General features: G+C 45.4%; 2 long non-coding RNA genes across 2 annotated transcripts in view; one reads left to right on the top strand and one right to left on the bottom strand.

The window, feature by feature from the left end:
• LOC143933960 (uncharacterized) overlaps window positions 1-13,243 on the bottom strand; it is a 70,561-nt gene extending 57,318 nt beyond the window's left edge. Inside the window, exon 1 of the long non-coding RNA XR_013263177.1 lies at window positions 13,078-13,243. This is a non-coding gene — a long non-coding RNA (uncharacterized LOC143933960). The remainder of the gene's footprint in view (window positions 1-13,077) is intronic.
• Window positions 1-15,976, top strand: part of LOC143933963 (uncharacterized) — a 286,424-nt gene that overhangs the window by 147,501 nt on the left and 122,947 nt on the right. The window lies entirely within an intron of this gene.

Raw genomic sequence — 15,976 nt, 5'->3', positions numbered from 1 at the left:
GTATAGACTTAAAGGGGAACTCCCACATTGAAAAAACAGCATGGGGTCCCCCCAAAATCCATACCAGACCCTTATCCGAGCACACAGCCTGGCAGGTCAGGAGATGGATGAGGATAAATGAGCCCCCCCCTCCTGAACTGTACCATGCCACATGCCCTCAACATGGGGGGGGGTGGATGCTTTGGGGCAGGGGGGGTCCGTTTTTGGGGTCTGCAGGCAGGGAGCTTATCGGAATCTGGAAGCCCCATTTAACCAGGGGGCCCCAAGATTCTGGATCCCCCACCCTATGTGAATGAGTATGGAGTACATTGTACCCCTACCCATTCAATGAAAAAACTGTCAAAAATAAAACACATGGGGAATAATGCTGCGATATATACATAGCCAGTGATTCCTAAAAATGAACCTGCTTCTTGGTGGGGTATGGCCAACTCTGAATAGCCTCAACTTGGTTTACTTGGGCCTTTATAAGACCTCTCCCAATTGTATAACCCAGATACTTTGCCTCCTCTAGCCCAAGGGTAAATTTTTTTTGGGTTGGCTGTAAACCCAGCTTTCCAGATGGAATCTAAGCCCACGTACACACGGTTGGAGATTTTGCCAACCAAATCCGTCGGATTTTGCCCGTCGGATTTAGTCGGACGGATTGTGTCCGAAACTGTTGCATACACGCGGTTGGGCCAAGTTGGCGAAAAATCCGATCTTTCAGAACGTGATGACGTAATTTCGTTACGATGGGACTACATTCAGGCTAGTAGCCAATAGCTTTGATGTAGGAATTTGATCTGAGCATGCGTGGCACTTGGTCCGATCAAAATGCTGTACACATGATCGGATTAGGTCCATCCGGCCCAGTTGGTCGGGAAATATTTCCAACATGTTGGAAAATTGGGTCGGACGGAGATTCGGACGGAATCAGTCCGATGCATACCACACACAGTCGGATTATCTGACGACGCGGTCCGATAAGACTCATTCCGACAGATTCTCCGACCGTGTGTACAAGGGCTAACACAGACTGAACCTTTGGTAAGTGTGAGTCCCAATCTTCTATAGATGACCATGTTATCTAGGTATACAGCAGCATAGGCTCGATGAGGCCGCAGGGTCTTATGCATTACCCGTTGAAATGTGGCCGGAGAATTCTGTAACCCAAAAGGCATCCTCCGATACTGGAAATATCCCTCTGGAGTTACAAATGCCATTTTTCCTTGACCGATTCAGAGAGAGGAATTTGCCAATACCCTTTGGTCAGGTCTAACGTTATCATATGTCCCTAGGCGATCAATCAATTTGTCTACGTGGGGGATGGGATGGGTGTCAAACTTAGTGATTTTATTCAAGTGGTGAAAGTCATTACAAAACTGCCAACTTCCATCTGGTTTGGGAACTAACACAATAGGACTGGACCAATCACTATTTGACTCTTCTATAACCCCCAGCTCATGGATTTTTTTTACTTGGCGAATTGAAACTTGCCGAAGGTTCAACTTGACCCTTTCCCCTGGTGTGGTGACAATGTCATGTTCAACCACAGACACCCAACCTGGCAATTCTGAAAATTTCTCTTTATTTCGGAGCACAAACTCTCTAACTTCCTGTTGCTGAGTTTTGGACAGCATCTCTGCTATCCCGACTTCAGGGATAACAAGGTTAGGTGGAGCAAAAAGTGGGGTAGTCTTAGAGACCAAGGATGCCCTATTCTTCCATGGTTTTAGCAAATTCACATGATATATCTGCTCAGGCTTTCGTCCTCCTGGTTGGCTAATTTTATCATTCACATCACCCATTTTTTTCAACACTTCATAGGGACCCTGCCATTTGTCTAGGAATTTACTTTTGACCGTGGGGACCAACACCCTATCACCCGGTGCAAAAGAACGGACCTGGGCTCCATGATTTTAAATCCTCTGCTGAGCCAACTGGGCTTGTGCCAAATGTTCCTTCATAATAGGCATCACTTGTGCAATTCTGTCTTGCATTTGTACTACATGTCCAATCCCACATCTGTGAGGGGAACTCTTACTCTCCCATATTTCCCTGGCAATGTCCAGTAGTCCCTGTGCATGTGTCCCATACAGTAGCTCAAAAGCAGAGAACCCTGTGAATGATTGGGGAACCTCTCTGATAGCAAACATCAAATAAGGGAGTAGACAATCCCAATTCTTTCCATCTTTATCAACCACCTTCCTCAGCATTTGTTTTAACGTTTTGTTAAATATTTCAACCAGCCCATCTGTTTGAGGGTGCTACACTGAAGTACGTACCGTATATACTCGAGTATAGGCCGACCCGAGTATAAGCCGAGGCCCCCAATTTACCCCCAAAAAACTGGGAAACCTATTGACTCGTGTATAAGCCGAGGGTGAGATATGCCTGTCCATCCCTGTGTGTGTGTCCATCCATCCATCCATCCCTGTGTGTGTGTGTGTCCATCCATCCCTGTGTGTGTGTGTCCATCCATCCATCCATCCATCCCTGTGTGTGTGTCCATCCATCCATCCATCCCTGTGTGTGTGTGTGTCCATCCATCCATCCATCCCTGTGTGTGTGTCCATCCATCCATCCATCCCTGTGTGTGTGTGTGTCCATCCGTGTGTGTGTGTGTGTGTGTGTGTGTGTGTGTGTGTGTGGCCTTGTGTGTCCAGCCTACCTGTGTCCTGAGCCTCCGTCCGGTCCCGAGCCTCCGTCCGGTCCCGTCCCGTCCCGAGCCTCCGTCCGGTCCGGTCCCGTCCCGAGCCTCCGTCCGGTCCCGTCCCGTCCCGAGACTCCGTCCGGTCCCGTCCCGTCCCGAGCCGAGCCTCCGTCCGGTCCCGTCCCAGGATCACCGATCTTCGTCGGCGCCCATTCCCCTGTTCAAATGCCGCGCCTCCCTGTCTGTGATAGGCGGAACACAATTTCCCAGCAGCCTGTGTTCCGCCTATCACGGACATCGTCTCATCCTCGTCCGTAGTACGAGGATGAGACGATGTCGGTGATAGGCGGAACACAGGCTGCTGGGAAATTCAGTGTTCCGCCTATCACAGGCGAAGGCGGAGCCGGAGGCGCGGCTTTTGAATTATAGAATGGCCGCTGTCTGTCTGCTCGACACGCTGATCGAGCAGGCAGACAGCGATGACTCGAGTATAAGCCGAGGGGGGCACTTTCAGCCTCAAAAAAGAGGCTGAAAATCTCGGCTTATACTCGAGTATATACGGTACTTGGATCACTTTCAGAAGTTTGCAAAGCTCTTTGGTTACTCTAGACATAAACGGGGTGCCCTGTCAGTTAGTACTTCTTTAGAAAGGCCTTCAGCGAGGGGCCAACTAAATCCATGGCGATCCTGTCAAAAGGGACCTCAATGATGGGCAAGGGTACCAAAAGACTGCAGGAAATGTGGCATGGGTGCAGAAATCTGACACACTGGACTGGAAGAACTGTACATTTCCATTTCCTTAACAATCCCAGGCCAACAGAACCTTTGGGGGATTCTTTCCTGGGTCTTTCCAGTTCCTAAATGTCCCCCAAGAATGTGCCCATGTGCCAGTTCTAAGACCAACTTGCGGTAAGGTTTGGGCACCACCAGTTGCTCAGTGGTTTTCTCTACCCTCTGTAAAACCCGATATTTGTTCAGTGGCAAAGCTTTCTCTGTCTACCTCTAGATAATCAAACATTAGAGGTCGCTGTTCCTCTTCTGAGGTTGCAGGCTCTTCCCTAGGCCCTGTTGTTTCCCTTGCTAAGACTGAAAGGGAAACTCAGGAAAAACCTCACACTTAGAGGATTTCCTTAGTAGAACCTTCCCACAATGGCGTTATGTGGCAGTTGGGGAGACAAACCCACCTGGTGACACAGGTTACCAAGGGAGGTTTCAAAGTATATCATAGTCACCGGATACTTTTGAGTGTCCCAATGGAAACAAATGACTGCCAGCTCAATTTTTAACCAAGGTAACCAGCCTACCTGAATCCAACAATACAACAACATTTTTACTACCTAAATACATTTTGCATAAAGGTTTCTCATTTCCCTTTACTGCAGTGTAGTTGCAAATAGAGACTGACATCTCTCTTTAAGAAAGTCACAGTGCATTGGTTCATCAATAGCTAGGCAAACTGCCGCTACATGTCCCTCTTCCTTTCTAGTCACCTCCTATAGGACCACAGCTATAACTGCAAGTAAAATGTAGGAAGACCCTCTTTATATTACACAGCCCCCGTAACCTCTGGACCCCTTTAAATTACACAGCCCCCACACCTCTGGCCACATTTGATAGTATTTGGGTGCTGTGGATAGAATTCACATCTGAAATGTAAACAATTCTTTCTGTAATGGGTACAAAATGACTTACAACTAAAGGCCCATACACACGATCAGACTTTTTGACAACAAACATGCAAATGAGCTGTTTTGGAGCAACATCCGACTGTGTGTACGCTCCATCGGACAAACTTTTTTGGTTTTCATCGGAGTTTTGTTGGCTGTGCGAATGGACAAACTTTCTGGCAACAAAAGTCCGATGGAGCAAAGTCTGATCGTGTGTACAGAAAACCATAGGACTTTTGTACAAAGTACAAACAGGCATGCTCAGAACCAATGCAAAAGATCAGACAACAATATAGAAGTTGACCAAAGGCGGCGGTAAAGAGCAGAAAAACCACATGATTTGGTGAAAGTTGGCTGAAAAAGTCCTGCTGTGTGTATGCAATACAAGTTCAGGGCCGACACCCTTTGTACAAAAATCCAAGGGAAAGTTTGTACAAAGTCCTATCGTGTGTATGAGGCTTTAGTTTGACTTTTGGCTGGTAATGCAGCGAGAGAGTTGCTATATACTCTGTTAATTGTGTTTCCTTTCTATGTTTTCTTTTTTTTCCTTTTTTACCGCCTCTTCTTCCTCATTATTTTCTAAGCTTCCGTTACCATTTCTTCAGTCAAGCAACTGAATAGAGCATATGTTCCACTTAAGATCTGAGTCACACCTAAAGTGTCTGGGAGATGTACACTTTTTTGTTTATGTAGATGAACCTACCACTGTTACTGTATATGGAATCAGGAACTTTGTTCTCTATTTATAATTCTGTCTGTATTATTATATAATGAAAATACAAAATAAAGCTTTATGAAAAATGAAACTTGTCATTTTCAGGACATTTGTTTAACTAATGCCGCGTACACACGATCAGACTTTCTGACAACAAAACAGTGGATTTTTGTTTGAAGGTTGTTGGCTCCAACTTGTCTTGCATACACACGGTCACACAAATGTTGGCCAACAATTACGAACGTGGGAACGTGGTGACATACAAGACATACGACAAGTCGTTAAAAAGGAAGTTCCATAGTCATGGGATAGCTCCATTATGAACACTAGTTTTACAAGACCAAGCGCTTCCGGCTCGTACTTGATTCCGAGCATGCGTGAACTTTTGTGCAACTTGTGTACACACGGTCGGAAAGTCCGACAACAAGGTTTTGTTGGCGGAAAAATGTGAGAACCTGCTAGCCAACATTTGTTGGTGGAAAGTCCGACAACAAATGTTTGATGGAGCATACACACAGTCGGACTTTCAGCCAACAAGCTCACATCCAATATCTCCCGTGTATGCGGCAAAAAAATTAAAGTGGTAGTAAACTCACGTGGGTGATTTTTACCTATAGGTAAGCCTATAATAAGACTTACCTATAGGTACAGTAAATAACTCCTAAACTGGCACTGTTCAGGAGATATTTACTTTAGCAGCAGCTGGTGACATCACCGGCACATGTGCACTGAGTTCTGAATGGACTGTGCCATCCATTTAGAACTCTGTGCCATGGCTGTAACTCCTTCATACATGCGCGGGAGTTGATGTCATCAGACCTCTGCCATTCATATGGCTAAAGCCCACAAACCCAGAAGGAAGACCGGGTGAAGATGGAAGCACCTACAGTGATGTCAGTGCTCCGCTGGAGGGCTTCATTTGCAGGTAAGGCTATCATAATGTGCTAGTATGCAGTTCACACAAGCACATTATGACTTAAACTACCCAGGGTCCAATTTATTTTTATTTTTTTGGTGTGGTTTAAAGATGACAATTCGACAACCAGTTTCAACAAAAAAACTCGAAGGACAAGGTTGCAAATTTCTTGCATTATGTATTGGAAACAAACACATTTCCTACTATTGAATTTGCTTCCAGTTGATTAAAATCATAACTAGCCTTATGTGCATACACTTTCAAGGTTAATCTAGAAGTTGAGCATTCGGTTTATGAAAATCAAGACATTGACATGGTTCTGGAGCAAAAAGTCATTCAAAATCAGTTGAGTCCATGAAGGCATTGTCAAATGTTTGGACGAGTAATATTTATACTTTCTCATCAGAACGTTTGAATGAAGTTCTACAAGTGTAAGGCCAGCATTAGAAATTTGAAAATTGGATAGTAGGTTTGTCCAATCCATTAGGTAAGGCTATCTATATCAGCTTTCCCCAGGCGAACTTTCATTTGATGTTAATACTGTAATAATGTCAATGACTTCAATAGTGTATGTAACCCACTGCCCCTGTAACCAGTTCACACAAAAAATTTCCACACACAATTTTCTCTTTTTAGCTTGACCTTGTCTATGAGCAAGAGCCTTAAAGTTGCTGGGAACATTGAGAAGAGCAGACAATAGCTAAACACAGCACAGACAAAACATGTGCCACCCACTCAGCTGTTGTGCTTTTGGCACCAAAACCTGTCCAGCCATTCTCAAAACAGGAAGTTTACACTTACATTGGACTAAATGTACTAAACTGCTGCTGTTCAAACTGTCTTGGAAAAATTCTGAAACTAAATGTCAGTGAGGGAGTTTTATGAAAGAAGTAGAAAACAATGCAAGTTCTGATTTTAGTAATTAAATTATTATAAGTAGTTTTAAATCACCAATAATTTATGCAAGGTTTTACTTATTGTACATTTACATTTGTCCTAGCCCTCAAGGAGCAAACACTCTGAGGTCAATCGCTCACATGCAGGGCAGGACTTAGGGTGGTGGGGGCCCCTGGGCTTGAGTCACTTTTGGGCCCTACCTTCCCTTCTATACATTACCGTATTTATCGGCATATAACACGCACCCCAAGTTTAGGAGGGAATTTTAAGGGAAAAAACTTTTAGGAGGGAAGTTTAAGGAAAAAACTTACATTTAAATGCCCATCATTGCAGCCTTATCAGTGTCCATCTGCAGCCTTGTCAGTGTCATTTGCAGCCTTGTCAGTGAAGCCTTTTCATTTGAAGCCTTGTCATTTGCAGCCTTGTCATTGCAGTCTTGAAGTTTAACCACTTGCCGCCCGCCCTATTACAAATTGATGGCGGCAAAGTGGTTTCATAATCCTGATCGGCCGTCATATGACGTCCTCGGGGCGCGCATCGCGGCGATCGTTGTTGCGGGGTGTCAGTCTGACACCCTGCAACTACGATCTCGGTAAAGAGTCTCCGACGGAGACTCTTTACCACGTGATCAGCCGTGTCCAATCATGGCTGATCACAGTGTAAATAGGAAGAGCCGGTGATCGGCTTTTCCTCACTCGCGTCTGTCAGACGCGAGTAGAGGAGAGCCGATCGGCTGCTCCTCTGACAGGGGGGGCCTGTGCTGATCGATTATCAGCACAGCCCCCCCGAGGATGCCCACACTGGACCACCAGGGACGCCACCAGACCACCAGGGATGCCCAGGATAAGGTATGCCACCCTAGACCACCAGGGATTCCAGTCAGTGCCACAATGGATGCCAATCAGTGCCCATAATGGATGCCAATCAGTGCCCACAATGGGCATCACTGATTGGCATGCATTATTGTTTGGCACTGATTAGCATCCATTAGTACAGTATATTATAATACAATGCCGCCTATCAGTTCCCATCTGTGCCGCCTATCAGTGCCCATCCATGCCACCTATCAGTGCCCATCCATGCCCACCTGTGTCGCCTACCCATGCCCACCTGTGCCAACTACCCATGCCCACCTGTGCCGCCTATCCATGCCCATCCATGCCAGCTATCAGTGCCAATTTGTGCCACCTATCAGTGCCCATCCGTGTCGCCCATCAATGCCACCCATCAGTGCCACCTATCAGTGCCCATCAGTGCCGCCTATCAGTGCCACATATCAGTGTCCATCAATGCCACCTCATCAGTGCCACTTCATTGGTGCCACCTCATCGGTGCCCATCAGTGCCACCTTATCATTGCCCATCAGTGTATCCCCATCAGTGCCCATCAGCGAAGGAGAAAATTTACTTATTTACAAAGTTTTGAAACTGAAACAAAAAAAAACTTTTTTTTTCAAAACTTTCTGTATTTTTTTATTTGTTTAGCAAAAAATAAAAACCGCAGAGGTGATCAAATACCACCAAAATAAAGCTCTATTTGTGGGAAAAAAATGATAAAAATTTCATTTGGGTACAGTATAGCATGACCGCGCAATTGTCATTCAAAATGCGACAGCACTGAAAGCTTAAAATTGGTCTGGGCAGGAAGGTGTTTAAGTGCCCGGTATTGAAGTGGTTAAAAATGGCCCCGCCGAGATACACAGGACTCTGTATCTCGGCCATTTTTAAACCATTCTCGGACCCTCTCGGCGGCTCTTGGGTCCTTTCGGGCGGCTCTTGGGTCCTCTCAGGCGGCTCTTGGGTCCTCTCGCAGAACCGAGCGGAGCTGAGAGTAGCCGAGTGTAGTCTGCTTGGCTCACAGTCACGCCCAGTCCCTGTGTTATGTCCATCATAGGGCGGGACTGGGTGTGACTGTGAGCGGAGCCGTGTCAAGTACACTTGGCTATGTATCTTGGCTGGGCCCGTGGGGCCCCCTATTGGGCAGGGCCCATGGGCTTGAGCCCAGTTAAGCCCAATGGTAATTCCAGCCCTGCTCACATGTATATAGGGACAATTTACATGGAAGTCAATTAAAGTTGAAGTTTAGGTATGGCAATGCTATTATAGTTACACTGGTCCAGTGTGGACCAATGTAAGTATCTATGTATGGAAGCTGGAAATCACTGTAGTTGGCACTGCTACTACAGTCATATCTACTCCAACTTGGATCAATGTAACCATGTACAAAAATATCCAAAATATCCATGCCTGGAATAGACATGTGCAAAAGGAAAAAATTTGTTTAGTTTCGTTTCGTTTTAATTCGTTAATTCATTAATTTCGTTTAGTTATATTCGTTAACTGCCTTAAATTTGTTTTCGGATTTCGTTTAGTTTTCTACCGAATTCGAAAAATCGGCCACATTCGAAAATATTTCAACAAAATTCGAAAATATTTCTACCGGATTCGAAATGATTTCAACATGATTCGACATTATTTCAACCACATTCGAAAATATTTTGTGACCCGACTTTAGGGCCATGTATCTTGGAGTCACTTGGTGCTAGCAAATTTGGATATGTTGTAGTGCTAGTACTATTGTGTTTGCATACCAAATTTGGGGTTTCTAGCTATAAGTGACCCCGAGATAAGTGGCCCCAAAATCGGGTCGCAAAATTTTATTAGTTAATAGAGCAGAGAATGACATTTTGTGACCCGATTTTGCGGCCACATATCTCGGGGTCACTTATAGCTAGAAACCCCAAATGGTATGCAAACACAATAATACTAGCTCTACAACATATCCAAATTTGAAGTGTCTAGCACCAAGTGACCCCGAGATACATGGCCATAAAGTCGGGTCACAAAATATTTTCGAATGCGGTTGAAATAATGTCGAATCATGTTGAAATAATTGTGAATGCGGTTGAAATAATTTCGAATCATGTCGAATTCATTCGAATTCATTCGTTATATTTCTTTCGTATTCGTTGTAATTTGTTATTTTTTTATTCGGACATTCGGATGCATCCGAATATCCGAAAGATGCAAAATTCGGCCGAATTTCGATTCGTTACTAAACGAATTGCACAAGCCTAGCCTGGAATTCTTCTTTAACCACTTTAATACCAGGCACTTAAACACCTTCCTGCCCAGACCAATTTTGAGCTTTCAGCGCTGTCGCACTTTGAATGACAATTGCGCGGTCATGCTACACTGTACCCAAATGAAATTTTTATCATTTTTTTCCCACAAATAGAGCTTTCTTTTGGTGGTATTTGATCACCTCTGCGTTTTTTATTTTTTGCTAAACAAATAAAAAAATACCGAAAATTTTGAAAAAAAAATGTTTTTTTGGTTTCAGTTTCAAAACTTTGCAAATAAGTAAGTTTTCTCCTTCACTGATGGGCACTGATGGGTTACACTGATGGGCAATGATAAGGCGGCACTGATGGGCACCGATGAGGTGGCACCAATGAAGTGGCACTGATGAGGTGGCATTGATGGACCCTATGTGGCACTGATAGGCGGCACTGATGGGCACTGATGGGTGGCACTGATGGGCGACACGGATGGGCACTGATAGGTGGCACAAATTGGCACTGATAGCTGGCACGGATTGGCATGGATGGGCATGGGTTAGTCAGCACAGGTGGGCATGGGTTAGTCGGCACAGGTGGGCATGGGTAGGCGGCACAGGTGGGCATGGGTAGGCAGCACAGGTGGGCATGGAAGGGGAACTGATAGGTGGCATGGATGGGCACTGATAGGCGGTACAGATGGGAACTGATAGGCGGCATTGTATTATAATATACTGTACTAATGGATGCCAATCAGTGCCAAACAATAATGCATGCCAATCAGTGATGCCCATTGTGGGCACTGATTGGCATCCATTATGGGCACTGATTGGCATCCATTGTGGCACTGACTGGAATCCCTGGTGGTCTAGGGTGGCATACCTTGTCCTGGGCATCCCTGGTGGTCTGGTGGCGTCCCTGGTGGTCCAGTGTGGGCATCCTCAGGGGGGCTGTGCTGATAATCGATCAGCACAGACCCCCCCTGTCAGAGGAGCAGCCGATCGGCTCTCCTCTACTCGCGTCTGACAGATGCGAGTAAGGAAAAGCCGATCACTGGCTTTTCCTATTTACACTGTGATCAGCCGTGATTGGACACGGCTGATCACGTGGTAAAGAGTCTCCGTCGAAGACTCTTTACCGAGATCATAGTTGCCGGGTGTCAGACTGACACCCCGCAATAACGATCGCCGCGCTGCGCGCCCCCGGGAGCGCGCAGCGGCTCATAATCCTGATCACGTCATATGACGTCCGATCAGGATTATGCAACCACTTTGCCACCGCCAATTTGTTATAGGGCGGGCGGCAAGTGGTTAAAGTATAAGCACACTTTCAGGGTAAGTTCACAGTAAACCTCCAGTACTATCATTAGTTTATATTACTTGCTATGGACACAAACACTTCTCCTTATTTCATTTATTTCAATTTTCTAATGCTCTTCGTATGAGGCGGCCAACTCCTGGGTGGTGCTTCGTCACATATGGTGACCCATCACATTTGGTTATGGAAGTGACGATCCGCTGAGAAATTTCGCACTGCGCATGTGTAACTTGCCGATATGCGTTCCAAAAGTTTTTACGACAATACGGAGCAGTGAACCCATCAGATAATGTCACGGAAGTGACGTTACAGACAAGATCTTCTTCTGTATAATTATTGATTGTAAGACACCACTTTGCAACAGGGCCTCTCGCGGGCTCGCTTCGCTCGCCACGCTTCAGGCACAGCCTCGCTTCGCTCGGTATAATTATACTCTGCCTCTATGTCCACTTAGATGGTGGGGCTTGAACCTGGACTTAGGGGTGGAGCCACATAATAACTGTGCAAGCGCAGTTCAACGTTAGTTCCGTCACACTATCTGACGGTTTTAGTGTGCTGTTTTGTTGTAAAAGTGTTGGAATGCATATGGCGCCGTCGCGCATGCGCACTCCAGCGGGTAGCCAAATGTGATGGGTCGCCATATGTGACTAAACAGTGGTAATGTAAATAGGCCCACAGAAGTTGATTTACTAAAGCTGGAAAGTGCAAAATCTGATGCAACTCCACAGAGAAACCAATCACCTTCCAGATTTTATTCTCAAAGCTTAATTGAACAAGCTGAGGTTGGAAGCTGATTGGCTACTATGCATTTTTTTGTAAGTAAATCCTGCAGTGTCAATGTATTCAATGTTTCCCACTATGTTGATTTGCATGCACTGGGAATGCTTCATGCAAATCCCACCTCTAGACCAAACCTTAGACCAGGAGTCTGCAAACTCCGGCCCACCAGTTGTTAAGGAACTATAATTCCCATCATGCCTAGTCATGTCTGTGAATGTGAGAGTTTTACAATGCCTCATGGGACGTGTAGTTCCGTAACCGCTGGAGGGGCGCACTTTGGAGATCCCTGCCTTAGACCTAAGGTGACATTTATGCCTGGGACAGCCATTTTTGTAGGGGCTGCACTCCCTCATTGGTTAGTAGGATGCTGGAGACCAGGCAACACAGTGTCATTGGTTGCTAGGAGACAGGTGGCTTAGTTGCAGAGTGTCTTTGGTTATGATGGTGCAGCCGGAGTTTGAAGTCTATAAAGCTACACCTATAACTAAAATATCACCTTTGGGTTGACTAAAGCCGCGTACACACGGGCGGACTGTATGGCCAACTTAGTCCGTCAGACAATCCGACGGACAGTCCGTCCTACTTTCGAATGAATGGACTTGACCACACACGGATGCACAAACAGTCCGTCGAAAGCTTGCGCGATGACGTGTACAGCACGTACGACGGGACTAGAAATAGGAAGTCCAATACACAGCAATGCAACCTTCCGCCGTGTAAATCCTTTCTGAGCATGCGCCATACTTAGTCCGTCGAACTAGCCTACTCACGAGCGGATTGTCCGCTGAAACCAAAGTATGACGGACAGTATTATGGAAATTCCGAAATACTTAGTCCGCCAGATTGCACGCTGAAAAAGTCCGCTGAAGCCCACACACGAGCGGACTGTCCGCTGAAATGTGTTTCGACGGACTAAGTTGGCCAGACAGTCCGCCCGTGTGTACGCGGCTTAACTTTTTAAAAGAGGAATTAATTTTCAAGTGTCAAAATGTCAAACACATGTCTACGAAAAAATGCAGCATTCACACGTTCACTTTTTGCCCACCCCTGAGCTAACCAGTCCACCCTCCCCTACCCTAGATGAACACTTACCTCTAAATCATGGCTCCACTGTTTGGTACATCCAAATCTATGCCTTGTTAGTGTCTGCACAGAAGATTCCCATTGATTTTTACGGGCAATTTCCTGAGGCCAGAGATGGTCCCATAGAAGACAATTTGAAGCTAATGCACAGGAGTGCAATGAAAATTTGCTGTTATGATGTAACCAAACGGTGAAGACCACAGCCATGATTTAACATAAGTTTGTATCTGGGAAGGGCAAAATGGATAAGTGGACTTATCCTGAAAGCTGCTTACAAACATTAGATGACTGTCAGTAATGCATGTACAACTCAGTCACTGAATTATCTTTCTATAAACATGAAAGTTTTCAAGGCATAACATTGCATACTTATACCTATAAAGAGGGTATGGCTGTGGGGTACCAGCCTGTCTGGAGAAAAAAAATAGTGATTAGCCTGAAAACTCCATTCCAGTTGATCAATTTTCCCAATTGTATTCTGGGCCAGGGAGCTCAGCCAGGGTCTTGGAGGTGCCTTAAACATAAGGATGTTCTCTGATCTGATCAGGTGAATGTTCTCAGATGTCGGTGGGCTAGTGAACTATGCTCTATGCCAGCCTTTCTCAACCTTTTTATCATAAAGGAACCCAGTAGCAGCTGGTGGGTTCTTCTTTGGGGGGGCAAACAAACCCCCCCAGTGGTGTGGCACAGCACCCCCCCAATGGGAGTGCAGGCAGTGGCCACGGCAGCATCGGTGTCCGCTCCTCCAGCTTCTTCCGCAGTGTGTCTTTCGCCAAAGCGCTAGGCTTCCAATAGTATCACCTGATGCTTTGGCCAATCGGGAAACAGGGCTCACAGACCTCCTCCTGATTGGCGGGGAGGAACTTTAGTGTGCTAATAGCAAAAATTCATTTGCTATGGTCACACAAGTGGGTGGGCTTGGAGCGCATTGCTCTGCACTCCAAGCTCACCTTTTTTGAAGCCTATTAGAGCCCCTGGCTCTAATCAGGTGCTTAAAAAAAAACACCCCACCGCATTCCAATCCATGGTCTGGCACCACTGATATGTAGATCAGGGGGCCGGACGCATGGATAGGGAAGGGGATGCCCGTGCACCCTCTATGGACAGGCCATCATTGAAGGAACCCTTAGAAATGCATTTCAAGTTTTAGTATTAATTTTAATAATCAGGGCTTGACAAATTTCTTTTGAATCTAAGAGCCAGCTAAAAAAGTTAGGAACGAGTTTTTTGTACGAACAAATCTTACAGGTAGAACATGTAACATGTTCCCAAAGGTGAATTTAACCTTTAACCCTCACAGCCAGAGCCGTTTTTGTGTTTTCTGCACAGATTTAAAAAATCTTTTCAGGCCTGAAGATTACATAAAACATCCAAACATTATATATTTTCTGAAAGCAGACACCCTAGAGAGTAGTTGTAGCTCCCATTTTTTATTTCACACGATATTACTGCAAATTACCCAATTTTTTTGTAAAATATAAAAGCCGAGTAAATACATACCCAACATGTCAAACTTTAAACATATCAGTACCCTATATTTTCCATAGGCAATGCAAAGGAGGTCTGGTGCCAGAATTATTGTTATCATTCTGGCGTATGCGGAAAAATGTAATGCCGCGTACACCAGACCGGACTTTCTGCCAGACTAGGTCCGAAGGGATTAGTCCATCAGATAATCCGATCTTGTATGGGCTAGTCCGATCGTTTTTGAAAAAAAAAATCTATCCGACGGACTAAAATCGGGAAAATCGTTCATCTGTGTGCTGGTCCGACGGACCAAATACGATGTAAGGGAAGCTATTGGCTACTGGCTATTGAACTTCCTTGTTTAGTCGCGTTTACGTCATCACGTTCACAATTAACTGACTTTCGTACGAACTCAGTCCAGTCGTGTGTGGGCAAGTCTGTTCGTTCGGAAAGTCCTTCGGAATTCCACTGAAAGTCCGTTGCGAAGACCGTCAGACCTAGTAGGCCGGTGTCTTGTAAAATAGTGTCCTCCATCAGATGGTGCGCATGCGCAGTACACAGGAACACAGATTCCGAAAATTGCAGAGGATGAACGGCGCCTGCGCCGTGAGTTCAGGTTCTATCCCCACTATCCAAGTGGACATAGAGTTAGAATAAAAAAGAGCCGAGCGGAGCGAGGCCGAGCCCGAAGCGTGGCTAGCGAAGCTCGCCCGCGAGGGGCCCTCTAAAATTCTTAACCCTATGTCCGCTTGGATAGTGGGGCTACCTCCTCCACTCACGGCGCAGGCGCCGTTCAGCTTCGGAGTTTTTCCGAAGCTTCGTCTTCTCCATACTGCGCATGCGCAGTACGGAGCGGACAGCATTTGATAGACGGACTCTATTAGGCAGAACACCGGAAAGTCCGGTCGTGTGTACGCGGCATAACGTGTATTGCAATCAATGTTTTCAAGCGTAGGTGCCCCGCCATGTGCATTTGGCTTGTATTTGCATATATGTGGGATGGGGGGTGCCTCAAATTTTTTTAGGGGGAGGGGATTTTATGTGTTTGGGTGTAACTTACATTTTTTACAAAAAAAATTAAATTTCCATCACATATGGGACAAAATTATGATTTTTTTAGGGTGACAGGTTATCTTTAATCGCTTCAGCTGTGGAAGATTTTAAGCCTTCCTGACCAGAGCACTTTTTGCAATTCGGCACTGCGTCGTTTTAACTGACAATTGTGCGGTTGTGTGATGTTGTACCCAAGCAAAATCGTCCTTTCTTTTGGTGGTATTTTATCAACTCTGTGGTTTTATTTTTTGCACTATAAACAAAAAAAGAGTGACGATTTTGAAAAAAAAAACGCATTATTTTTAACTTTTTGCTATAATAAATCTATAAAAAAAAAACAATTTTTCTCCTCAGTTTAGGCTGATATGTATTCTTCTACATATTTTTG

The sequence above is a fragment of the Lithobates pipiens genome, unplaced genomic scaffold (assembly GCF_037356315.1).
Source record: "Lithobates pipiens isolate NorthernLeopardFrog02 unplaced genomic scaffold, aLitPip1_a1.2 Scaffold_27, whole genome shotgun sequence".
In the NCBI taxonomy this organism is placed as follows: Eukaryota; Metazoa; Chordata; class Amphibia; order Anura; family Ranidae; genus Lithobates; species Lithobates pipiens.
Note: the sequence above shows the minus strand (reverse complement) of the source record. Positions and strands in the feature narration are given on the sequence as shown.